The following is a 27,124-nucleotide window of genomic DNA, read 5'->3' on the forward strand; positions in this document are numbered from 1 at the left end:
GAGACACACCCAATGTTCACACACACAGAAGGGAATTAACCCTTCCAACAACAGTGGAAGGGAAGACAACAACTAAAAGGGGAAGTGCATACAACTCAAACCCTGTGGACACCAAACAGGGAATGTGCACACATATAAACACGTTGCCAAGGGCAACCGCACGCATGCGTGTTATCCGCGGCAACCGCACCTGAGGCAAACCACTAAGTGCCCCCAGCTGCGGTTGTCACAACACCAAAACCGCGGGTAACTGCATGCGGCTCCCAAGGAGTCACGACCAAGACCCAGGGTCGTGACAGTGTCCCAACTTTTTTGGAATCCGGTTTGTATTTGCAGTGTTGGCCCCTCTTTTTCAGGACCTCTGAAATTCGACTGGGCATGCTCTCAATCAACTTCTGTTCCAATTCCTGACTGATAGCAACCCATTCTTTCATAATCACTTCTTGGAGTTTGTCCGAATTAGTGGGTTTTTGTTTGTCCACCCGCCTCTTGAGGATTGACCACAAGTTCTCAATGGGATTAAGATCTGGGGAGTTTCCAGACCATGAACCCAAAATGTCAACGTTTTGTTCCCCGAGCCACTTAGTTATCACTTTTGCCTTATGGTACGGTGCTCCATTGTGCTGGAAAATGCATTGTTCTTCACCAAACTGTTGTTGAATTGTTGGAAGAAGTTGCTGTTGGAGGGTGTTTTGGTACCATTCTTTATTCATGGCTGTGTTTTGGGGCAAAATTGTGAGTGAGCCCACTCCCTTGGATGAGAAGCAACCCCACACATGAATGGTCTCAGGATGCTTTACTGTTGGCATGACACAGGACTGATGGTAGCGCTCACCTTTTCTTCTCTGGACAAGTCTTTTTCCTGATGCCCCAAACAATCGGAAAGAGGCTTCATCGGAGAAAATGACTTTGTCCCAGTCCTCAGCAGTCCATTCACCATATTTTCTGCAGAAGATCAATCTGTCCCTGATGTTTTTTGAGGTGCAATCTTAGTAGCCACAATATCCTTGCCTGTGAAGCCATTTTTATGCAACGCAATGATGGCTGCACGCGTTTCTTTGCAGGTCACCATGGTTAACAATGGAAGAAAAATGATTTCAAGCATCACCCTCCTTTTAACAGGTCAAGTCTGCCATTTTAACCCAATCAGCCTGACATAATGATCTCCAGCCTTGTGCTCGTCAACATTCTCACCTGAGTTAACAAGACGATTACTGAAATGATCTCAGCAGGTCCTTTAATGACAGCAATGAAATGCAGTGGAAAGGTTTTTTGGGATTAAGTTAATTTTCATGGCAAAGAAGGACTATGCAATTCATTTGATCACTCTTCATAACATTCTGGAGTATATGCAAATTGCTTTTATAAAAACTTAAGCAGCAACTTTTCCAATTTTCAATATTTATGTAATTCTCAAAACTTTTGGCCACGACTGTAGATACATTACATGACTTATCCTGTAGAGATCCTGAGGGCTACCTCAATCCTGCACTGTGGTACCCACATATTTTGTCTACACATACAGTCTTTCTGCAGGAGTCCCCATAGTTTTCACTGATTGGACTTTGAATAAAAAATATTTAGTAATACATTGCAACATTTCTCGACTTCCCACCTGGCAGCTTACTGGGAAACAACTGTAATGCCAGTTCATTATCTCTATCTATCTATCTATCTATCTATCTATCTATCTATCTATCTATCTATCCATCCAACATCTCCTTTGGTGTGTGGCCTTTCAAGTAAAGGAACTTGATGACTGCTCTGTATTCCACTGGGTTTATTATCAAACCTCACACCAATTCAGCACCTGTAAAATCAAGACCGTTATCAGTTCTGAGTTGCAAATTGGCATGTAACCTAAAGAGACTTATAGCATTACAAATGTGCAGTTTCAGCGTCCTGTGATAAATAGAGGTGGTTCAGGGGAAATCTTTAATGAACGCCCCTCGTATATCCGTATATCCCACCCAGCTTTCTCAACTGGGTAAGGTAAAATAAATTCCAGAAGGTTAAAATGGTCTCAGCAATGTGTAGGTTGCTGAGACAGCTTTGTTAAGTTTATGGGCTGGATTTTATTGGACTGGGAGAAGGTAGGCTTGGTAGAGGGACCTCCCCAGTCCACCCCATTCCCAGGCAGGTTTTCCCCTAGCCTGAGGGATCCCCAGCTGAAGCCATCTGGGATCATTAAGGGGAAATAAAACACAGTCCAGGCTGTCAGTCTGGAGAAAGTGATGTCTGGGAAAAGTCTAAGAAACTGTCTGCCGTTGCTGGCTACAGAAGGCCGGATGAAAGATGTGTTGTGTTCAATAGGTGAGCCAGGGATATCCGTTGTGTATTAGGTAGAGCCCGGATGGGCAGGTGTTTATTTTATTTGGTTTATGTTTTGTGGTGCTGGAACTTTACCTTACCCAGTGATTTATAACTGGGTTTGCCTGTATTGCCGGAGTGTTATATAAAAAAATAAAGCAACATTTGGACTTTAACCCTGTGGTCTGCAAGAGAATCTGTCATCGTCGCCCTGCCTGAGAGTGTAACCCTTGACAATTGGTGGAGGATGCGGGTTATAGCTAGTTGCTAAGGGCAACAGCGTGACAGTTGGTGATTTAATGTCCTGGGTGAAAGCTGCTGCAGCGTTAAAAAGTTCATCAGATACCATGGAGGAAATGATGAAGATGTTTTTGCAGGCCAGTCTGGAAGAAAATAATAGATATGCTGAGGATAGAAAGAGACTCGAACAAGTCTTACGTGTCCTACAACAAGCTAATGCGCAACAACAACAGGCCATGGCACAGCAGCAGGAAACCAATCGTTTACTGCTAGAATAGATTGCTGTATTGAGAGAGACTGTTGTAGCTCCAACCCCGCGTGTGGAGGTAAGACTCCAAGAGACTTTGAATGTGAGGAGGGCTGTGCAGCGGGCCTTGCAAAAACTGACGCCCGATGATGATATCGAGGCCTACCTAACCGTATTTGAGAGGGTGGCGGAGAGAGAAAGGCTGCCAGTAGTAGAGTGGGCAGAGGTCCTTACGCCTTTTTTGTCCGGCGAACCCCAAAAGGCCTACTGTGACCTCAGGGAGCAGGATGTCCGGGACTATGTCAGGTTAAAAATGGAGAGCCTGGCTCGTTTGGGCGTTACACCGGCTGTTCGTGCCAGGAGGAGCTACACCATGGACAAGCCCGCCCGATCTCAGATGTTTGACCTCCATCTTGTAAGGAAGTGGCTTGAACCTGAGTCTTCTACACCGGACCAGATCGTGGAGAAAGTAGTGGTGGATCACTACTTCAGAGCCTTCCCGGCGGAGCTACAACGATGGGTCGGACATGGAGACCCCAAAACTGCGGATCAGCTTGTAAACCTGGTCGAAAGGTTCTTGGCGACTGAGGACTACCTCCGTGAAGTTCCGTCTGTTGGGGGTGTGTGAAAGGGTGCAAGAGGGAATCAGGCTCTAGAGGTTGGGCGTGGGCATAAATCTGAGTCTCCCTGGCAGTTTGTACCCGGAGAGGTCTTCTCACCTAGGAGACGCGGGGCGCCCCAGTGCTGGAGGTGCCGTGAATGGGGACACATTGCTGCCCATTCCCCTCTTACCAAAGAGCCCATGGAGTGTGCCGGTAGCCCGAGACAGTCGCTGTATGCGGTTTTGGTTTGTGCAGCCTCACCAGGACTTAAAAATGAGCCGCAGATATGTACTCTAGTGATAAATGACCGCTTCGTCAGTGCTCTTTTGGACTCCGGTAGTCTGGTCACCTTGGTGCATGCCAGCTTTGTGGCTGAGAACTACGTGCCAGACAAAAGCGTAAATGTGCTGTGCATCCATGGGGATCCAAAGTCGTACTCGGTGGCTCGGGTTAAGTTGGCAACTCTGGCTGGAACTGTGACATACCTGTATGAAGTCGGGGTAGTCAAAAGACTTATGCATGATGCCATATTGGGCAGGGACTTTCCATTGTTTTGAAAGTTATGGGAGCAGAAAAACACTCCTGTAGTCAGTGACAAAACTCCTGCAGAACCTGTGCCTGTCCCTTTAAATGAAGGTGTGACGGAGATACCCCTTGAACACAGTGGTATAAGTGAAGTGATCATTGAAAACAATGGTGCAAATGAGGTGCAAGATGAACATGTCATGTTAAATGAAATGGATAATGAAAATGTGGGGTCACATGATGATGATAGTAGAGATGACACCCCTTTTCCATTGCAGGTGTTAGTGGGGGAAGAGGAAGCTTCTCCGCCTGGGCAAATGGTGTTGGACCTAGAAGTGGCCCAGAGTAACTCTGGTACGGAGCAATTATGAGACCCCACTTTCATGAGTGCTCAAGCAAATGTTACAGTGATAGATGGTGTACCGCAGGAACCAGAAGCTGACCAGAAATTTCTGCATTTTGCCATGAAGGGAAACCTACTGTATTGAGTCACCAAATGCAACAACGAAATTGTGAAGCAGCTTCTGGTGCCTAAACCCTATCGACATATGGTGCTAGACCTCACACATAACCATTTACTCGGGGGCACTTGGGTGCTAACAAAACCCAGGAGAGGGTGTTACAAAAGTTTTACTGGCATGGAGTGTATAGGGAAGTTGAATTATACTGCAAGTCTTTCCCCACCTGTCAGATAAGTGCTCCGACCTCTCATTTTCATAGTCCCTTAGTGCCTCTGTCCATCATTGAGGTACCATTTAAAAGAGTTGAAATGGATTTGGTGGGTCCCATTGTTAAGTCGGCTAGGAGACACCAGTATATCTTGTTTGTGTTAGATTATGCCACACGGTACCCGGAAACGGTACCCTTAGGAAACATGGCGACATGATATTGCCCGGGAATTATTTTTCATGTTCTCCCGCACGGGGATCCCTAAAGAAATTCTCACAGACCAGGTTACCCCTTTTATGTCGAAGGTCATGAAAGAATTGTGCAAGTTGTTCAAAATCACCCAGATACATACCTCGGTATATCACCCCCAGACAGATGGGTTGGTCGAGAGGTTTAACAAGACCCTGAAACAGATGTTAAAAAAGTGGTAGAAAAGGATGGTCGGGACTGCCTCCTACCATACCTTGTTCTCTATTAGGGAGGTGCCCCAGGTTTCTCGCCGTTTGAGTTACTATATGGCTGTCACCCAAGGGGTTTACTCGATGTAGCTAAAGAAACCTGGGAGACTGAGGCTACTCCCTATAAGAGCCTCATCGAACATGTGTCACGACTGTGACTGATCCAGACAGGTCTGGGAGGAGAAGGTCGCAGCGACTTGCTCCTTGCGATAGCTTGTGAGTTTGCTCTGTGGTTCAGGGTATGTCATCCGGGTTTTGCCTTGTGAACCTTTTTGTCCTGACTGGGAGTTTGTAGGCATCCTTCTCAGGTGAGTCCTGTCTGCCACTCCCAGCTACTATATTAGTTTCAGTTTCACTTGCAGTCATTGCCAGATATAGTCCTTACTTCCAGTGTTATTCTGACCTTTGAAGGAGATCGTTTGACAGTATTGCTGTGGAGCTCTTGTCTGGCGTGGACTGTCGTTATTGGGATCACCTTCTCTGCTCGTGACTGGATAAGTCTATCTCTGTATAGATTGTTTGTTTGTTGCTGTCTTCCCCTTTTGTTCTCCTAGACATGAGTGATGGTGACTAGTGCTCCCATCTGCCTTTCCCCAGTCTAGTCTTGCTAGGGTGACTGAGGGTTTAGGCATCCTGCTCGCCGCACGGGTTCACACCCCGTCTAGGGTATCAGGGCAGACAGGTGCCAGCTTAGGGTTAGTCAGGGGTGGCCATTCTATCTCCCATCCATAGATAATGGTCCCCCTTCCCCTCCGTCTGGTACGACATGACTGCTGCTGGGATAGCGGTCGTGACAGTATATCTGGCCATTTAAAAAAAAAAAAAAAAAAAAAAAAAAAAAAATGTGACATTTCTTTTTTTTCTTTTTCTTTTTGCTTGCTGTTTTGCTTTGTATTTTTCTGTTCCACTATGGATCCGGTTACGGTTTTGGCGAAAGAATTACAGGGGTTATCCCTTGAAGTGGCAGGATTAAAAGCAACAGTGCTGCAGCAGCAGCAGCAATCCTTGGGTTCCACCGTTGCTACGGGAAACCAAGGTACTCCTGAGCCAAAAGTGGTTTTACCTGATAGGTTCTCAGGAGGGAGAGACCAATTTGTAACCTTCAGAGAAGCTTGTAAATTGTTCTTCAGGTTACGCCCTAGATCCTCTGGCGGCGAGGAACAACGGGTGGGCATTGTAATTTCTCTCCTGCAAGGAGATCCGCAGGCTTGGGCTTTCTCCCTACCATCAGACTCTCCGGCCTTACGATCAGTGGAGGAGTTTTTTGAAGCCCTGGGTCTCGTATATGATGACCCGGACAGGGTCTCACTGGCTGAGTCTAAGCTACGTGGACTTCGGCAAAAGAACCGGTCTGCTGAACTATATTGTTCCGAATTCCGTAGGTGGGCTACTGATACATTATGGAACGACTCGGCCCTTAGGAGTCAGTTCTGCCAGGGGTTGTCTGAAAAATTAAAAGACGCGCTGGCGGTATACGAGGTCCCTGGGTCTCTTGAGGCTGCTATGTCTCTGTCTATAAGAATCGACAGATGACTCAAGGAGAGACTATTAAATTCTACAGAGGCCTCTATAGGGCAGGGATCGGTTTGTTATGATCCAGTCGAACCAATGCAAATAGGGGGCGCCACTAGACGGGTGAATCCTCCGAAGGTCCGCCGTAGGTCAGAGGTTTGTTTTCGTTGTGGGGGGAGGGGTCATTTTGTAAAGGTATGTCCCTCAGAACCCAAGAGAACTAACAAAGGAGCCGCCGGAAAACTAGAGTCCCCAGATTGTGCGGAGGATAACAGTCTGGGCGTATTCGTTTCCTCCATACGCATGTCTCAGTTTTTGTTGTCCGCTACCGTTAAGGATGGCAATAAGACTGAGATCTGTTCCGTCTTTTTGGACAGTGGGGCGGGGGTCAACTTGGTGGATTCACGGTTTGCTCAGGCTCTGGGTTTTACTCCAGAACCGGTACGCAGTTAACTCTCTCTCCCCTCTTACTCAGAGAGAGTTAACTCAGATCATCCATAACATCCATCTGCAGGTAGGGGACCTCCATAAAGAGCATATCTCTTGTTATGTCCTGGACGGTCTTCCGGCTCCTATGGTATTGGGGCTTCCCTGGCTGGTGACTCACAATCCAGTGGTGGATTGGCAGGCCGGGGAGATTGTGGAGTGGAGTGAACATTGTAAGGACAACTGCTTGAGTAGTAGGTGCTCTACACTCTCTGTAACATCTCTGCCTGCCTTTCTGTCAGATTTTATGGATGTGTTCTCTGAGAAGGGTTGTCAGGGGTTACCACCTCATCGTCCATATGATTGCCCAATTAACCTATTACCTGGGGCAAAACTACCTAAAACCCGGTTATACAATCTTTCCGGCCCGGAGAGGAAGGCTATGCAAGATTATATCTCGGAGAGTTTGGCTAAGGGACACATCAGACCCTCTTCTTCACCCATGGCTGCAGGGTTCTTTTTCGTTAAAAAGAAAGATGGGGGGCTGTATCCTTGCCTGGATTTCCGGGAGTTAAACCGGATAACTATCCGAGATCCCTATCCTCTTCCTCTCATTCCCGACCTCTTTAATCAGGTTGCTGGTGCTAAATGGTTCTCCAAGATGGATCTCAGAGGAGCCTATAACCTGGTTCGCATCAAAGAGGGGGATAAGTTTAAGACGGCTTTTAATACTCCAGAAGGGCATTATGAAAATCTGGTTATGCCTTTTGGTCTTACTAATGCGCCTGCGGTGTTCCAACATTTTATCAAAGATATTTTTAGTCACCTTATCAGGAGATTTGTTGTGATATATCTTGATGACATCCTGGTCTATTCTCCAGATCTGGATACACATAAGATCCATGTGAGACAAGTGCTGCAGATATTAAGGGCCAACAAATTGTTTGCTAAATTAGAGAAATGTGTGTTCGCCGTAAAAGAACTGCCATTTCTGGGGTATGTGTTGTCAGATTCAGGTTTCCGCATGGATCCAGAGAAAGTCCGGGCGATTATGGACTGGGATCTGCCTGAGAACCTGAAGGCATTGGAACGCTTCCTGGGGTTTGCCAATTTTTATAAAAAGTTTATAAAGAACTATTCTTTAGTGGTCAAACCACTGACGGACATGACCCGAAAGGGATCCGATTTTTCCAAATGGTCACATGCAGCCAAAACTGCCTTTACATCTCTGAAGGAGAGATTCACCTCAGCCCCTATTCTCGTACAGCCAGATGTCTCGCTTCCTTTTATTGTAGAGGTTGACGCATCAGAGGTGGGGGTGGGAGCGGTACTATCTCAGGGCCCGTCCCCTGGTGAATGGCGTCCGTGTGCTTTCTTTTCGAAGAAATTGTCTACTGCAGAAAGGAACTATGATATTGGCAACAGGGAACTTTTGGCTATTAAGTTGGCTTTTGAGGAGTGGCGTCATTTTTTGGAGGGGGCGGTTCATCCCGTCACGGTGATTACTGATCACAAAAACTTATTATATCTGGAGTCTGCTAAACGTCTCACCCCTAGATAGGCTCGGTGGTCGTTATTTTTTACTAGGTTTAATTTTGTAATAACCTATCGCCCGGGGGCAAAAAATACTAAGGCGGATGCATTGTCTCTAAGTTTTCCTGGAGGGGGTGATGTTGATGTACCAGAGCCTATTTTGCAAAAGGGGGTGGTGGTCTCTGCATTACACTCAGGTTTAGAGGGGAGGGTGTTGGAAGCTCAGGGGAACGCCCCGGCCTCCTGCCCCTTGGGTAAACTGTTTGTGCCAGAAAATTTACGCCTGGAGATACTAAAAGAACACCATAACTCCACACTGGCAGGACACCCAGGTAGTAGGGCAACCTCTGAATTAGTGTCTCGTCGGTTCTGGTGGCCTAAGTGGCGCCAGGAGATGTTGAATTTTGTGTCTGCATGTGCTACCTGTGCTCGTTCTAAGGTAGATCATACTCGTCCGGCAGGGCGTCTTTTACCTCTGGCCATCCCCAACAGGCCTTGGACGCACCTATCAATGGATTTCATTACGGATCTACCAGTATCAGCGGGGAAGACTGTTATTCTGGTAGTTGTTGACAGGTTCAGTAAAATGTTGCACTTTATTGCTCTTACCGCATTGCCTAATGCTAACACACTGGCTCAGGTTTTTATTGACCACATCGTGAAGCTTCACGGGGTCCCTTCCGATATTGTTTCGGATCGTGGTACCCAATTTGTTTCTAAATTTTGGAAAGCTTTTTGTTCTCGTTTAGGGGTTCATCTGTCGTTTTCTTCATCTTTCCATCCACAGTCCAACGGTCAGACTGAACGTACCAATCAAAACCTAGAGACATATTTGAGATGCTTTGTTTCCGAAAATCAGGAGGAGTGGTCATCTTATTTACCATTAGCCGAGTTTGCCATTAATAATCGTCGTCAAGAATCCACCGATAAGTCACCATTTTTTGGTGCGTATGGTTTCCATCCTCAGTTTTGTACGTTTAGTGAGGGGGGGCCGTCTGGGATTCCCAAGGAGGAACGATTTGCGTCTTCACTTTCATCAGTGTGGCAGAGTGTGCAAGAAAAATTGAAGAGAATTGGTGGTAGATACAAACGCGTGGCTGATAAGAAGCGCTCTGAAGGTCCGGACCTTGGGGTGAATGACTTGGTGTGGTTGTCTACCAGAAATATCAAGTTGAAGGTTCCCTCGTGGAAATTAGGTCCAAGATTATTGGTCCTTATAGGGTAATTAAGATCATTAACCCGGTGGCTTTTCGTCTGGAGCTACCTCAGACTCTAAGGATCCATAATGTCTTCCATAGATCTCTGCTTAAGAGATATGTAGAACCTCCTGAACCATTGCCATTACCGCCTCCACCGGTGGTTGTTGATGGCAGTCTTGAGTTTCAGGTAGAAAAGATTGTTGATTCACGATATGTTCGCCGCTCTCTTCAGTACCTGGTGCACTGGAAAGGTTATGGTTCCGAAGAGAGAATGTGGGTGCCAGCATCAGAGATAAAGGCGGACAGATTCATTCGGGCTTTTCATAGGTCCCATCGGGAGAGGCCTGGTCTTGAGGGTCCGGTGGCCCCTCGTAGAAAGGGGGGTACTGTCACGACTGTGACTGATCCAGACAGGTCTGGGAGGAGAAGGTCGCAGCGACTTGCTACTCGCGATAGCTTGTGAGTTTGCTCTGTGGTTCAGGGTATGTCATCCGGGTTTTGCCTTGTGAACCTTTTTGTCCTGACTTGGAGTTTGTAGGCATCCTTCTCAGGTGAGTCCTGTCTGCCACTCCCAGCTACTATATTAGTTTCAGTTTCACTTGCAGTCATTGCCAGATATAGTCCTTACTTCCAGTGTTATTCTGACCTTTGAAGGAGATCGTTTGACGGTATTGCTGTGGAGCTCTTGTCTGGCGTGGACTGTCGTTATTGGGATCACCTTCTCTGCTCGTGACTGGATAAGTCTATCTCTGTATAGATTGTTTGTTTGTTGCTGTCTTCTCCTGTTGTTCTCCTAGACATGAGTGATGGTGACTAGTGCTCCCATCTGCCTTTCCCCAGTCTAGTCTTGCTAGGGTGACTGAGGGTTTAGGCATCCTGCTCGCCGCACGGGTGCACACCCCGTCTAGGGTATCAGGGCAGACAGGTGCCAGCTTAGGGTTAGTCAGGGGTGGCCGTTCTATCTCCCATCCATAGATAAGGGTCCCCCTTCCCCTCCGTCTGGTACGACACGACTGCTGCTGGGATAGCGGTCGTGACAACATGTGGCTGACATGCAAGACCAGATGGCGACTGTGATGCCCATAGTTAAAGAGCATCTGCTAAGAGCTCATGATGCTCAAAGCATAATCTATAACAGGTCTGCCAAGGTAAGGGACTTTAATCCCGGGGACAGGGTCCTGATTTTAGTTCCCACTGTAGAAAGTACGTTCTGGCAAAGTGGCAGGGTCCCTACGAGATTGTGGAAAAAATGGGCGAGGTGAACTATAAGGTTCACCAACCAGAAAGGAGAAGACCACGTAAATCTGATCAAACCATGGAAAGACCAGGAGTCATTGGTGGCCACACAGACTGTGATTAAGGAGGTGTCATCACCAATTTCCCCGGTAAAGATTTGTGAGGCACTGTCAGTACCCCAGAAACAAAAAGTAATGGAGTTTCTACAGAAATATAGAGGAAGGTTTTCTGACCTACCAGGCCATACCCACCTGATAAAATATTACATGCGAACTGAGCCCCATGGTAAGGTGAATCTAGAGCCCTACAGGATACCAGAAGCATGTAGAAAAGCTGTATCCTCTGAGGTCAGACGCATGCTTGAGTTAGGGGTCATTGAGGAATCTACCAGTGAGTGGTCAAGCCCTATTGTCTTAATCCCGAAGCCCAATGGGACTTGGAGATTTTGTAATGATTTCCGGAAGCTAAATGAGGTGTCAAAATGTCATGTGTACCCAATGCCCAGAGTAGATGAACTAATTGTGGGGCTTGGGAAAGCAAGGTATATCACCACCCTGGACCTTACAAAATGTTATTGACAGATATCATTATCAGTCGATGCAAAAGAAAAGACGGCATTATCCACTCCAGAGGGGCTGTTCCAGTACACAGTGATGCCGTTACATTTCAGAGGTAGATGGACCTAATCTTGAGGCCACATCATGACTATGCTGCCGCTTACCTTGATGACGTGGTCATTTTTTTATCTGATTGGAGAAGTCACCTCTGGAAGGTACAGGCCGTTATAGACTCCATTAGTGATGCTGGCCTAACCATAAACCCTAAGAAATGTGCAGTGGGTCTAGAGGAAGCAAAATACCTGGGCTACATTATTGGTAAAGGGCTGGTTAAACCCCAGATCAATAAAGTAGAGGCGATACAAGACTGGCCTAGGTCCTTAACAAAAAACAAGTCTGGGGATTCCTTGGCATAACAGGGTACTACCACCGGTTCATACCGAATTTTGCCTCAATGGCAGCACCATTCACTGACTTAATGAAAGGCCCTTAGTCAGTAATGGTGAAGTGGACCCCAGAGGCAGAAAAGGCCTTTCAAAGCCTAAAGTCCGCTCTCTGTCAACAGCCAGTGCTCCTTTCCCTGGATTTCGGAAAGGAGTTCTGGTCCAGACTGATGCATCTGAGACGGGCTTGGGAGCGGTCCTGTCACAAATGATAAATGGGGAGGAGCACACAGTGATGTACCTAAGCAGGAAGTTGACCCCGGCAGAAAAAAATTATGCCATAGTGGAACGAGAGTGTTTAGCCATTAAATGGGCTCTGGAGTCACTTAGATATTACCTGCTGGGTAGAACATTTCTGTTGGTAACAGATTACGCTCCTTTAACTTGGATAAAACAAAACAGGGTGAAAAATGCAAGAGTGACCAGGTGGTTTCTCTCCCTGCAAAATTTTAATTTCAAGGTTGAACATCGGCCGGGGAAATTACAGGGGAACACGGATGCTTTGTCCATGATACTGTAATGACCGGCGTCACGCACAGGGAGGGAAAAGGGAAACCACCAGGGAGAGGACAGACAATACAGACAAACACATAAACCCAGGTGGGCGACCACAGCAGACCACAAAGGTCCAACAGGGATCCGGAGGGAAACGTTCTGGACCAACAACCAGAGAACGCAGCAACACAGCTCCAGTGGGTCAGTATAGAAGTCCAGGCAGGAAGCTCTATATCTGGCAACCAGGGAATATAAGGAGGTTGGGAGTGCTGGACAAGGAACAGCTGAGGAGAAGGAGCTACAGATCCCTGAGTGAGCCAAAAAGGGTTGCAAAGCAAACCCAGAAAGCTACCATAAGGAAACAGCCCTATCTTACTACATAGAGCGCGCAGCCAACCGCTGCGACTTCTTGACCCCGGGTATAACGGAGTCAGGCGTGTTTCTTGACACCCTCGTGACAGATACACTCTTTGTTGGCCAAAAATATCCAGGAGAAGAGGGGTGGGGGGATATGTGGTAAGGTGAACAGAAAAGTGTATAGTAAAGTCCTGGAAGGGGTGTATATTAGGGATCGACCGATTATCGGTTTTACCGATTTTATCGGCCGATATTCAGGATTTTGAAAGTTATCGGTATCTATTTTGCTGATATTCCGATTACGAATCGAGAACACGGATCACGCTGCTGTCAGCACGATCCGTGCTCCCTCAGCAGCACAGGGGAGAAGGAAGCAGTGTCTCCCTCCCCCTTTGCTGCTGCCACCAATGAGAGGAGGGAGGACAAGAGAAGGGGAGGGGCTGTAGCCACTGCGCCACCAATGAAGATAACTATCTCATTAATTCATATACAGGAGGCGGGAGCTGGCTGCAGAATCACATAGCTGCAGCCTGAGGGGTTAACTGCCGCGGATCGCAGCTACCGCTCATAGAGGTCGGGAGCCGACTACGTGATTATGCTGCCGGCTCCCGCCTCCCGCCTCCTGTTAATGAGACAGTTATCTTCATTGGTGGCGCAGTGCCCCCCCCCACCCAAGCCCCCAGAATTAATCATTGGTGGTGTAGTGCACCCCCCCAACCCCAGTATTAAAAACATTGGTGGCGCAGTGTGCCCCCCCCGTATTAATCATTGGTGGTGAAGTGCGCCCCCCACCCCAGTATTAAAAACATTGGTGGTGCAGTGCGCCCCCCCACCCAAGCCCCCCAGTATTAATCATTGGTGGCAGTGGCCACAGGATCCTCTCTCCCCCTCCTCCTCCTCAGTGGCAGTTCCCATCGGAGCCCCAGCAGTGTAAGCCTGGGGCTCCGATCGGTTACCATGGCAGCCAGGACGCTACTGAAGCACACAGCAGCAGGGACAGTGTGAAGTCCTATTCACCCTGATGGATCTCTATCAGGGTGAATAGGACAAGGGTTCTAGTCCCTAAGGGGGCTAAAAGTTAGTAAAAAAAATAAAAAAAAATATTAAGTATAAATGAAAAAGAAAGATTTACAACAAAAAAAATACACGTTAACAATAAACATTCATTTTCAGCAGATTTGTGTAGGATTTTTTTTATTTTTTTTCAAAAATGAAAATTCACTGAATATCGGTATAAATTATCGGCTATCGGCCGGAAAGTTTCCAGATTATCGGTATCGGTTCTAAAAAATCTATATCGTTCGATCCCTAGTGTCTATCCCACCGAGGTTCCTCAACTGGTTGAGGAAAATGAAATCCAGAAGGTTAAAATGGTCTCAGCAATGTGTAGGTTGCCAAGACAGTTTTGTTAAGTTTATGGGCTGGATTTTATTGGACTGGGAGAAGGTAGGCTTGGTAGAGGGACCTTCCCAGTCCACCCCATTCTGGGGCAGGTTTTCCCCTAGCCTGAGCCAGCTGGGATTGTTAAGGGGAAATAAAACACAGTCCAGGCTGTCAGTCTGGAGAGAGTGATGCCTGGGAAAAGTCTAAGAAACTGGCTGCCCTGCTGACTAGAGAAGGACGGATGAAAAATGTGAATTGCGTTCAATAGGTGAGCCAGGGATATCCGTTGTGTATTAGGTAGAGCCTGGACGGGCAGGTGTTTATTTTGTTTGGTTTATGTTTTGTGGGGCTGGACCTTCACCTTACCCAGTGAGTTATAACTGACTTTGCCTGTATAAAAAAAATATATAAAGCAACATTTGGACTTTAACCTGTGGTCTGCAAGAGAATCTGTCATAGCCACCCTGCCTCAGAGTGTAACCCCTTACAATCCAAACAAATAACTTTGAAAAATTGGGCTTAGGAGTGCCGTGGAATTTTTCAAAGCTATCTATCTATCTCAAGTTTTGAAAATTGCAAAGAGGGACAATACTAGACCACACCTCTAACTTCGCCCAAAGCATAACTATTACACCAAATCCCCTTAATACCACAACATAGTAAATATTACTCCTTTTGCCAGCACACAGTAGTAACTCTGTGCTCCTTCACAGTAGTCATACCCACATTAATCAGCATGATCAACCCTACTGGGCAATATACCTGGTTTAATAGGGTTGATCATGCTGACAGAGGTTCTCCTGATGACTTTTGTACTGTACACACTGTAACAAATGATGTGCTGTATTGTGGAAATGATAACGATTTTCTGCATCCCATTCTGACCATACATCTATATGAATGCAGGTAACAGAGCTCCTTCGATCGATGCTGCCTGACTAATGAGAGGCCGTAATGAAATAATGCACATTTTCAGTTGAATAGGAGTAAAAACAATGACATCGCATAAGAGCAAAGGTGAACGTTTCCAAGTCATGTGAAAAGATACATACTGTAATTACAATAAGAAATAGCTTCATTAGGAGATGTTATCTGGACACATACAAAAGGTGAAGCCGGTGAACTCAAGGCCTGGAGTCCCTGCAGATGTTCTGCTAATGATCTCAAATAAATGAATTGTGCTGCTCCCTGATGAAGGGAATTCACAGAAAACATCTGAAGATCTCCTCCGCACTGACAGTGGAGCAGTCGTCACTTTACTCTCTGCTAAATTCCTTACAATAGAAACCAAAGCTTTTTTTGTCATAAAAGAACAATTCAAAGAATCCTCTGCAGATCTGAATCATGGATGCAGCATAATCACGTTTTATTGAACTCTTTTTGTATTTTACAGTTTCAATGCTGTTTTCTATATCTGTCCTGGTACAGGTCACGACAACGTAGCAGATTTAACAGACTTTGCTGTCTGGGTGATTCTGCAGTTCTGGTATTCCATTCATGGAAAATTATGATCAGGAACAAAGTATAGCCTTTGGAAAGAGTAAGGCCTCTTTCACACGACCGTTCTTTTTTCCGTTTGTCGGCCGTTTTTTGCGTTCCGCATACGTTCCATATACGGAACTATTCATTTCAATGGTTCTGCAAAAAAAAAGAAAAGAAAAAACGGAATGCATTCCGTTTCCGTATTTCTGTTCCGTTGAAAGATAGAACATGTCCTATTATTGCCCGCAAATCACGTTCCATTCAAGTCACGCAAAAACGTTCCGTGGCTCCATTCAAGTCACGCAAAAAACGGAATCTACTCCGTATGTCTTCCGTATACGTTCTATTTTTGTGGAACCATCCACTGAAAATTTTATGCCCAGCCCAATTTTTTCTATGTAATTACTGAATATGCCATATGGAAAAACGAAAAGGAAACAAAAAAAAACGGAACAACGGATCTATGAAAAACGGACCGCAAGATACTAAAAAAGTGCCTAAAAGTGTAGTCCCAAATACTAAAATATTGCACCAAGACAAGTCACATTCAGTTAGTTCAGAAAGTGCTGATATCTGAAGTGCTCATCTCTAGTGCTTTCAGGGACGTTTGTAGGATACTAGAATACAAGCTCCAAGGCATATGCTTCCTCCCCCCCACACACCAAAATAATTTATATACATATATAGGTGATAAATAGCAGCACCATACCAGGACTAAATATTACCACCAGACCATCAGTGCTGTATGGCAATGATACCATTATAGAAGACCCAAATAATATCCACTAACATTACCATTACACAGTGACTCAATAATATTACCATACTGTTACTGAATAAGAGCCACTACTAAAAACACCAAACACGAAGCCCTTCTGGGTATCTAAGGCACCAGGCCAACAGTTTAGTGTCCCTGATTCCAGTGGTTTCTCTCCAAACAGGCCCCATAATGTTAAAGGGCATCTGTACGCAGATTTGTACCTATGAAACTGGCTGACCTGTTACATGTGCGCTTGACGGCTGAAGACACCTGTGTTGGTCCCATGTTTATATGTTCCCGCATTGCTGAGAAGAATGATGTTTTCATATATACAAGTGATCGTCAAGGAGCGCTTACTCTTAGAAACTCTGCTTTCTCTGCAACTGCGTGTCACGTTTCGGTGTGGGAGGGAAACACCACACTGAGCATAGGAGGGAAGGGGGGACCAGGGAATCAGGCCTGAGAACTAGGGAAGGAAAATGGACACCTCCTAGTGAAAACCCTAACCAAAATCCTGACTGACTACCAGTATGAACAGACCCCAAAGGTAGGTGTGTTCATACGCTGGAATACCTAGAGTCCTATCGAGCCTTATAGGACCCTGGTACTAATGGCAGGGACGAGACTACCTGTTACTCCAAAAGGAAGGACGAACAGGAGTCTACTACAGGCCTAATACAAAAAATAGGGAAATGCAACACAAAAAATACAAAAGGGAAATAAAAGACTTAACTTCAAAGGAGCAATGGAAGCACCAGGAACTCAGCCAAGATCCAACCACAATCTATCCAAAGGTCCAAACAGAATCTATAAACGGCACAGCATTGTGGGAGAAGCAACTATAAATAGAGAAGGTTAAATGACCCTAATAGCTACACCTGGGGAAAGAAGGTGTGACAAGCACCAGAAACAACACAGACGTCATTTTATCCAAACAGAAGACATGTCAGATCAAACCACGTATTGCCAGTCTCACCGATCTCCTGCCACCTGTTGCAGGAACGTCCGTGACACTGCCGCTCCCTCTGTACTTTGATTGACAGGACCAGACATGATTAAATTTTAATTGCCTGACCCAGTCGATCGAAGTGGAGAGAGCGTGGCAGTTGCAGAGAGAGCAGAGCCTCTAGATGTGAATAGATCAGCTGGTCCTCAACCTTTGGTCCACAATAAGCAGATTCATTGCATCAGACCTATTTGACATGTCACAAGCAATGAATTTGCTCATGTGGCAGCTATTCCTGGCTAAGTAGTCTCATTCGACAAAGAATAAGGACATGGCACAAGCCCGCTGCCAGATTTTGTTGGCCAAGATGGTACACTCATTTGCATTGTAAACATTTTCTTTCTGCAAGGGTATTGAGTATATGAATGTGCAGATTACACCTCAAAACCTGTATATATAGTCTTTCACGTCTATTTAGGAGGACATCTCATGAAGTCACTAACAATATGGGGAACGGGTAAATTTTTATAACCCCTGAAGTAAGACATTTACCCAGCCATTAAAGGGTCAATACTTTAGAACACGTCAGTGACTTCATAATGACACATGCATGGCTCATACACACCTGTAATAATGGTAATAAATGTGCTGATGTCACAGTTATACAAGATTATGACATAAAGATCTGAGCAGGACAAATTCCATAACATGCTCCATCCTGCCATGTTCAGTGCCATTTTTCATGTGTAATTGGACAGCAAGGATGCATGCCCCCACCCACCCCATTCTCGGCTATGTAACTTCCAAAAATAGCTGAGTCTACCCATATGCCATAAATGTACAGATGAGAATACTCTGTTATGTGTGCCATATAATTGGCATCTATGTTTCATATGCTGCACAATTTGCTAATGTGGACTTTGTATCACTGTTGAACACTGGCAAGGGTATTGTTGTTTAGTGTTGGGAGCGAATATTCGAAATGCAAATCTTAATCGCGAATATCGCCACTTCGAGAATTCGTGAAGATTTCGAATATAGTGCTATATATTCGTATTTGCGAATATTCGAGATTTTTTTTCCATCTGATACCATGATCCCTCCCTGCTTCTTGCTTGTGGGCCAATGAGAAGGCTGCAATGTCTTTGTCTGAGGTTAGCAACATCCCTTAGGAAAGTTGCCTACCCCTTACTATATAAGAACCTCCCCAGCAGCCATTTTCTGCAGTTGTATATATATATATATATAATATATATATATATATATATATATATATATATATATATATATAGATAGTTAGTGGGAGATAGTCAGTGCAGGTTAGATAGTGATATAGTGTAGCTGATAGGTTCTGCTGTCCATACATACATGCTACAGACATAGTGCTGTGATGTCACAAGTTCACAACAATACTTAGTGCACCAATCAGTAATATGTAGTCAGTAGTGTTGAGCGAGCACCAAACTGCTCGTGTGCTCTGGACGAACACATCAGTATGCTCATGTGTTCTACCGAGCACCCGAGCACAATGGGAGAACCCCAGGCACCCCCTCCTCAGAAGAGAAAAGGGTGTCTGGTTCATAAAAAAAGGTTAGAAATTGATGATAACCCCATCTAAATGGTTTGGAAACAGCATTAAGAGGATAGATGGATGTGTCTTAGACTCCTATTATGTACAACATACAATAGACAACCACACAAAGGCTATATGCCAAAAGCCAGGTATGTGCAAGCCACCTATCTATCCATGAGACAGATAACAGCCAGCATACCTTACAATGGCAGCCTTGTGCACTATGAGATATTCCAAACCAGCTCTCATCTGACTGAGAACCAGTAAACCTCAAAGTTATTTTGCATCTGTTGGATGGCTTGGGTGGACCTGCACACCTAGATCAATATCATTAGGGCGACAAAAAGTTTTCTGATTGTCCAAACATAATATTCAATAACCTTTCTATACAGTTTTGTCATGTAAAAACTAATTTGCATAAACATGGACATATGGGAAAGACATGCAAATGAGCAGAATCTGCCTTGTTTTTCAGCTGTCATAAGACTCTAAAAACCAATAGAGGGCGCTGTTCATAACTCAATAGCGCAAATCTATTATTTTCATAGTCTTCTGACAAGAATATTAGACTAAGTCTTATGACAAGCTTATTAGTGTAGCCTTTTAAATAGAAAATTTGCGCTAAAAATTTGCGATTAGAATATTCGCTATCTACACTCGGATGATATCTGACACTGGGAAAGCTGGGTAATAACTCAGTGATACAATCTGACACTGGGAAAGCTGGGTAATAATTCAGTGATAAAATATGACACTGGGAAAGTTGGGTAATAGCTCCTAGGGGGGCCCACTGAGCTTCTATGAGCACTTCCATCAATACAGATGGGAGCTCTCACTGCTGTCATTTCACTTACACAGTACCCCTTTGGTTGGCCCTCTGAGCTGCAGAGACTCAGAACATGCCCCCTCTACACAGGACACATGCTGCCTGAGGAGAGAGACCGGAGGGCTGGAGCTGGAGCAGAGAAGTGTGAAGACAGTCTGTGAGTAAGTCTGCACTGTGACTGTCTCTTGTCTGTGGGATAGAAGGAAAGGGGGGGACTCTTCGATCTGCTGCTGCTTCATTCTATTTAGTTGTGTTACTGTTTCATTAAGCAGTTTGTCTCCATGACACCTGCCCCCCCGCCCATATCCTGTCCTATCTCATCCTTATGGGGCCCCTGCTGTCTCCTTTCCCCCCCTCATGTATCCAGAGCTCCTGTTTCACCCTCCTATCTCCTATTGCTGCCCTGCACAGACCTCCTGCCCCTACTTCTTGTATGAATCTCCCTCAGAGCCCCTTTAACCTACTTGCTGTGTCCACCCCTCCTGTCCATCCAGGGCCCCTGTCTCACTCCTCTGCCTCTCATTATGGTGGCATCTGAACAGCATTCACCATAAGGACCTTCTAACGTCACAGGGTCATGTGACCATGCCCCCCACCCTGTACTGTGCCCCCCACCCCATACTGTGCCCCTTTATACCCTGCATTGTGCCCTCTTACCACACCCTGTGCAGTGCCCATAGTCATTCCTTGTACTGTGCCCTCTTATACCCTTTTATCCGGTCACTGTATGGTGGTTTTATCATTGTATGGCGGTGGTATCCAATAACTGCATGGCCATAACTGTATCCCCTTCCATGCCCACACCACTTTTTTTTAGACCTGGCATGAGCGGGAAAAGATACAGATTGCGGTGTTAAGGACCTTTGCGCCACAGTCTGTGTCAGAAATATGCCTAATATAGACGTATTTCTATATAATAAATGACCCCCTAATTGTATTATTATTTGGGGGTAGGGCTAATATCTTTATATTATATAGAGTCTAGTGTATTATACTGTGCCCTGTATTTCCCAGTAGAAAATGATCCTTGGGAAGCATAGCCCTCATCCCTGACCACCAGGATCAGGTAGCTGTCAGTACATGGCGGCCTCCCCTCTCCGCCACGCTGCTCCGCTGTGTACTGGTGCTTATTCTGACACTAGGGCTGGGTTCACATCCCATTTGTGCCATCCATTTAATGTATACCAAAAATGTATGTGTTAACAGGTGCCTCAGACTGATGCCGTACAGTGGCGTCCATTCACCATACAGTTCCATTGTAAAAAAACATATATGTTAATGTATGCATTTTTTACTTGACTCTGCAGGATACAAAAACGTGGAGTGCTGCACATTTGTATACATCAAACTGATAGGAAAAACGTGATGTGAACACACATTGGGGGGGAGGGGGACGTACTAAAATGTTCTGTGGGGCCCAGTCAGTTCTAGCTACATCACTGCACATCTCCTTCTCTCCTCCAGGCCTGGCTCACTGCTGCAGCGGGCCGCCGGAGAGAAGGAGCGCAGGGATCTGGGGTTAGTGAATGACAGGACCACCAGCTCCCCTGCAATGATAGGTATGTGAGGGGGCCACTGGGGGGTCATTCATCACACTGTGAGGGCCCCTTACACAGTATAATGACTCCCAGTGTCCCCCATTTAGTATAATGATCACCAATGACCCTTGATTCAGTATAATGACCCCCAGAACCCCCTCCATACAGTATTCCCCCAGTGTGGGGGCTACTGGGGGTCATTATTCTGAATGGGGCAACTGGGGGTTATTATTCTGAATGCAGGGCCACAGGTGGTCATTATACAGTGGGGGGGGGGGGGAATTGGGGGTTCATTATACTGTGTGAAGGGCCACTAGTAGTCATTATACTGTGTGAAGGGCCACTAGTAGTCATTATACTGTGTAGGGGCCACTGGGGGTCATTATACCGTGTGGGAGCCACAGGGGGACTTGTCAATGTAAAAAAATGCCTCATGGGGGCCCACTGGGATTTATCGCCCAAGGGCCCACATGAACCTGGAGCCGGCCCTGACACTGAGTAATTACCCAGCTTTTCCAGTGTCAGATATTATCATTGACTTACTACATAATTATTACATAATATTCGCTATATTGCTATATATTAGTTTTTTAGAATATTACAAATATTCTAAAAAACAAATATAGAGCAATATAGCGAATATGATCTCCGCAAATAGTCTTGTCATAACACTATGCAACTATTATAGAGCAATATGGCTAATATAATCTCAGCCAGGCCCGTCGCTACCCAACAGGCAAAACAAGCAATTGCTTGGGGCCCCGAGCTGGTTGGGGCCCCGAGCTTGCCCGGGGCCAAGCAGAGCTGAGTAACTCAGAAGATCCGATGGTATATTCTAACCCCCAGGCGTTCCCATGGTGATGGGGATGCTTGCCTGCGGGTTAGAATATACCATCGGATCTGAGTTTTACGAGCTCAGAGAGATCATAAAAACTCAAATCCGATGATATATTCTAACCCCCAGGCGTTCCCATGGTGACGGGGACGCTTGCCTGGGGGTTAGAATATACAGACAGGGCCACGCCGCTCACAGCAGTATATTTATAAACTAATCAGTAACTACTTTAACTTTAATCATTGCTCATTGCTGAGCTCTTTACTTGGATTATTTGGATATCTTACTTTGTCTTAGCTCCGGTAATAGCAGGCAGTGCGGGGGGCGGCGCTCACTCACTGACCGACGTCACGCGCCTGCTCCTCCCACTAGGCGGCGCAGGCGCGTGACATCAGTGAGTGAGCGCCGCCTGCACTGCCTGCTGTTACCGGAGCTAAGATAAAGTAAGATATCCAAATAATCCAAGTAAAGAGCTCAGCAATGAGCAATGATTAAAGTTAAAGTAGTTACTGATTAGTTTATAAATATACTGCTGTGAGCGTCGGGGAGGGGGATCTGTGGATGGCACTGTAGGGGGAGGGGGGATCTGTGGATGGCACTGTTTAGGGGAGGGAGGATCTGTGGATGGCACTGTTTAGGGGGGGATCTGTGGATGGCAATGTTTAGGGGGGAGATCTGTGTATGGCACTGTTTAGGGGAGGGGGGATCTGTGGATGGCACTGTTTAGGGGGGATCTGTGGATGGCACTGTTTAGTGGGGGATCTGTGGATGGCACTGTTTAGTGGGGGATCTGTGGATGGCACTGTTTAGGGGAGGGGGATCTGTGGATGGCACTGTTTAGTGGGGGATCTGTGGATGGCACTGTTTAGGGGGGGATCTGTGGATGGCACTCTTTAGGGGGGATCTGTGGATGGCACTGTTTAGGGGAGGGGGATCTGTGGATTGCACTGTTTAGGGGGGAGATCTGTGGATGGCACTGTTTAGGGGAGGGGGATCTGTGGATGGCACTGTTTAGGGGAGGAGGGATCTGTGGATGGCACTGTTTAGGGGGAGATCTGTGGATGGCACTGTTTAGGGAAGGGAGGAATCTGTGGATGGCACTTTTTAGGGGGATCTGTGGATGGCACTGTTTAGGGGAGGGGGGTTCGGTGGATGGCACGGTTTAGGGGAGGGGGGATCTGTGGATGGCACTGTTTAGGGGGGAGATCTGTGGATGGCACTGTTTAGGGGAGGGGGGATCTGTGGATGGCACTGTTTAGGGGGGATCTGTGGATGGCACTGTTTAGGGGAGGGGGATCTGTGGATGGCACTGTTTAGGGGAGGGGGGATCTGTGGATGGCACTGTTTAGGGTAGGAGGGATCTGTGGATGGCGCTGTTTAGGAGGGAGATCTGTGGATGGCACTGTTTAGGGGAGGGGGATCTGTGGATGACACTGTTTAGGGGGGATCTGTGGATGGCACTGTTTAGGGGAGGGGGGATCTGTGGATGGCACTGTTTAGTGGGGGATCTGTGGATGGCACTGTTTAGGGGAGGGGGATCTGTGGATGGCACTGTTTAGGGGGGATCTGTGGATGGCACTATTTAGGTGGGATATCTGTGGATGGCACTGTTTAGGGGGGAGATCGGGGGATGGCACTGTTTAGGGGGGGATCTGTGGATGGCACTGTTTAGGGGAGGGGGGGTCTGTGGATGGCACTGTTTAGGGGAGGGGGGGATTGCACTGTTTAGGGGGGGATCTGTGGATGGCACTGTTTAGGGGGGAGATCTGTGGATGGCACTGTTTAGGGGAGGGGGATCTGTGGATGGCACTGTTTAGGGGAGGGGGGATCTGTGGATGGCACTGTTTAGGGGGGATCTGTGGATGGCAATGTTTAGGGGGAGATCTGTGGATGGCACTGTTTAGGGGAGGGGGGATCTGTGGATGGCACTGTTTAGGGGGATCTGTGGATGGCACTGTTTAGTGGGGGATCTGTGGATGGCACTGTTTAGTAGGGGATCTGTGGATGGCACTGTTTAGGGAGGGGATCTGTGGATGGCACTGTTTAGGGGAGGGGATCTGTGGATGGCACTGTTTAGGGGGAGGGGGATCTGTGGATTGCACTGTTTAGGGGGGAGATCTGTGGATGGCACTGTTTAGGGGAGGGGGATCTGTGGATGGCACTGTTTATGGGAGGAGGGATCTGTGGATGGCACTGTTTAGGGGGGAGATCTGTGGATGGCACTGTTTAGGGAAGGGAGGATCTGTGGATGGCACTGTTTAGTGGGGATCTGTGGATGGCACTGTTTAGGGGGATCTGTGGATGGCACTGTTTAGGGGAAGGGGATCTGTGGATTGCACTGTTTAGGGGAGGGGGATCTGTGGAAGGCACTGTTTAGGGGAGGGGGATCTGTGGATGGCACTGTTTAGGGGAGGAGGGATCTGTGGATTGCACTGTTTAGGGGGGAGATCTGTGGATGGCACTGTTTAGGGGAGGGGGATCTGTGGATGGCACTGTTTAGGGGAGGAGGTATCTGTGGATGGCACTGTTTAGGGGGAGATCTGTGGATGGCACTGTTTAGGGAAGGGAGGATCTGTGGATGGCACTGTTTAGGGGGGGATATGTGGATGGCACTGTTTAGGGGAGGGGGGTTCTGTGGATGGCACGAATTAGGGGAGGGGGGATCTGTGGATGGCACTGTTTAGGGGGAGATCTGTGGATGGCACTGTTTAGGGGAGGGGGGATCTGTGGATGACACTGTTTAGGGGGGATCTGTGGATGGCACTGTTTAGGGGAGGGGGATCTGTGGATGGCACTGTTTAGGGGAGGGGGGATCTGTGGATGGCACTGTTTAGGGGAGGAGGGATCTGTGGATGGCACTGTTTAGGAGGGAGATCTGTGGATGGCACTGTTTAGGGGAGGGGGATCTGTGGATGGCAGTGTTTAGGGGTATCTGTGGATGGCACTGTTTAGGGGAGGGGGGATCTGTGGATGGCACTGTTTAGTGGGGGATCTGTGGATGGCACTGTTTAGGGGAGGGGGGATCTGTGGATGGCACTGTTTAGGGGAGGGGGGATCTGTGGATGGCACTGTTTAGGGGGATCTGTGGATGGCACTGTTTAGGGGGAGATCTGTGGATGGCACTGTTTAGGGGGGAGATCTGTGGATGGCACTGTTTAGGGGGGAGATCGGGGGATGGCACTGTTTAGGGGGGAGATCTGTGGATGGCACTGTTTAGGGGGAGATCTGTGGATGGCACTGTTTAGGGGGGATCTGTGGATGGCACTGTTTAGGGGAGGGGGATCTGTGTATGGCACTGTTCAAATTTCATGCACATTAAATGCAACAGCAGTATTTGCACTCTAAACCTCCTTTTTTATTTATATAAAGTGTGGGTGAACTTAAACTGTATGGCTATACTGTGGTTCCTTTAGGCTTTGCGTGCGTAAGGAGGGGAGGGCGTGGAGGGGGGGCCTCCATGTCTATTTTGCTTGGGGCCCCCAAATTCCTTCAAACGGCCCTGATCTCAGCGAATAGTCTTGTCATAACACTGCAACTAATAGAGGGCGCTGTTCATAAGTCATGGTTTTTTGTATAAAATGATTTAAAAAATCTATAAAAAAAGGGGGCTTTTTGGATTTTACATTCTTATTTAATAGAGGGCGCTGTTCATGAGTCATGATTCATGACTCATGACTTATGAACAGCACCCTCTATTAGTTGCTTAGTGTTATGACAAGACTATTTGCTGTTGTGAGTGAATAGTCTTGTCATAACACTATGCAACTAATAAAGGGGGCTGTTTATGAGAGATTCTGCTCATTTGCATGTCTTTCCCATATGCCCATGTTTATGCAACTTCGTTTTTACATGACAAAACTGTATAGAAAGGTTATTGAATATTATGTTAGGACAATCAGAAAGCTTTTTGTCACCCTAATGATATTGATCTAGGTGTGCAGGTCCACCTAAGCCATCCAACAGATGCATAATAACTTTGAGGTTTGCTGTTTCTTAGTCAGATGAGCGCTTGTTTGGAATATCTCATAGTGCCCAAGGCTGCCATTGTAAGGTATGCTGGCTGTTATCTGTCTCATGGATAGATTGATAGCTTGCACATACCTGGCTTTTGGCATCTTTGTGTGGTTGTCTATTGTATGTCGTACATAATAGGAGTCTAAGATGCATCCAGCTTTCCTCTTAATGCTGTTGCAAAACCATTTTGATGGGGTTTCCATCAATTTCTAACCTTTTTTTTAATGAACCAGACACTCTCTTCTCTTCCGAGCAGGGGGTGCCTGGGGTTCTCCCATTGACTTCCATTGTATTAAATTGTATTCGAGCACTCTAATTATTTGGCCAAGCACTCACAGTGCAGTTCGGCCGAGCATGCTTGCTCAACACTAGTAGTCAGACCTGCTCAACTGTGAGGTTGCCCGTATTGCGGCAAAAAATGTGCATCATTAATTGCTGATTTGCTCATATATTGGAGCACTCTATTTGCATATAGATCTATTGTAATGTTCTGCCATGCCAACCATTTTCTCCAGTCTAGCAGCTTGAAAAATGTAGCAAAAGTGACCCATGCCTGTATTTCTCTCGCAATATGCAAATATTACACTGCCGATTTTTGCAATCAAGAAAATATATGACAAATATTCGCCCAAATATTCGCCCAAATATTCGCCAAATATCGCAAATTCGAATATTGCCCCTGCTGCTCATCACTACTGGTGTTACCAGTACGGATACTAGATATTGCACTAAGGTAGGTAAAATGTGCTCAGGTCCTGAACATAACTGTATACTGGTGAAAGACCTATTGCCTTGATGCAATGGACATTGTGTAGTATGCTGCAGGGGATGTCTGAGTAGTGGCCAGATGGGTGTAGTGGTAGTTGTACTCACGTTTGTGAAGCTCCCTGGGCTTGTGCAGTGTTGGTAAGGGCACACTGGTTCCTACCTTTTGGGCACTCTCAAGTTTCTGGGATCT

Source organism: Bufo gargarizans, chromosome 2 (assembly GCF_014858855.1).
Source record: "Bufo gargarizans isolate SCDJY-AF-19 chromosome 2, ASM1485885v1, whole genome shotgun sequence".
Taxonomy (NCBI): domain Eukaryota; kingdom Metazoa; phylum Chordata; class Amphibia; order Anura; family Bufonidae; genus Bufo; species Bufo gargarizans.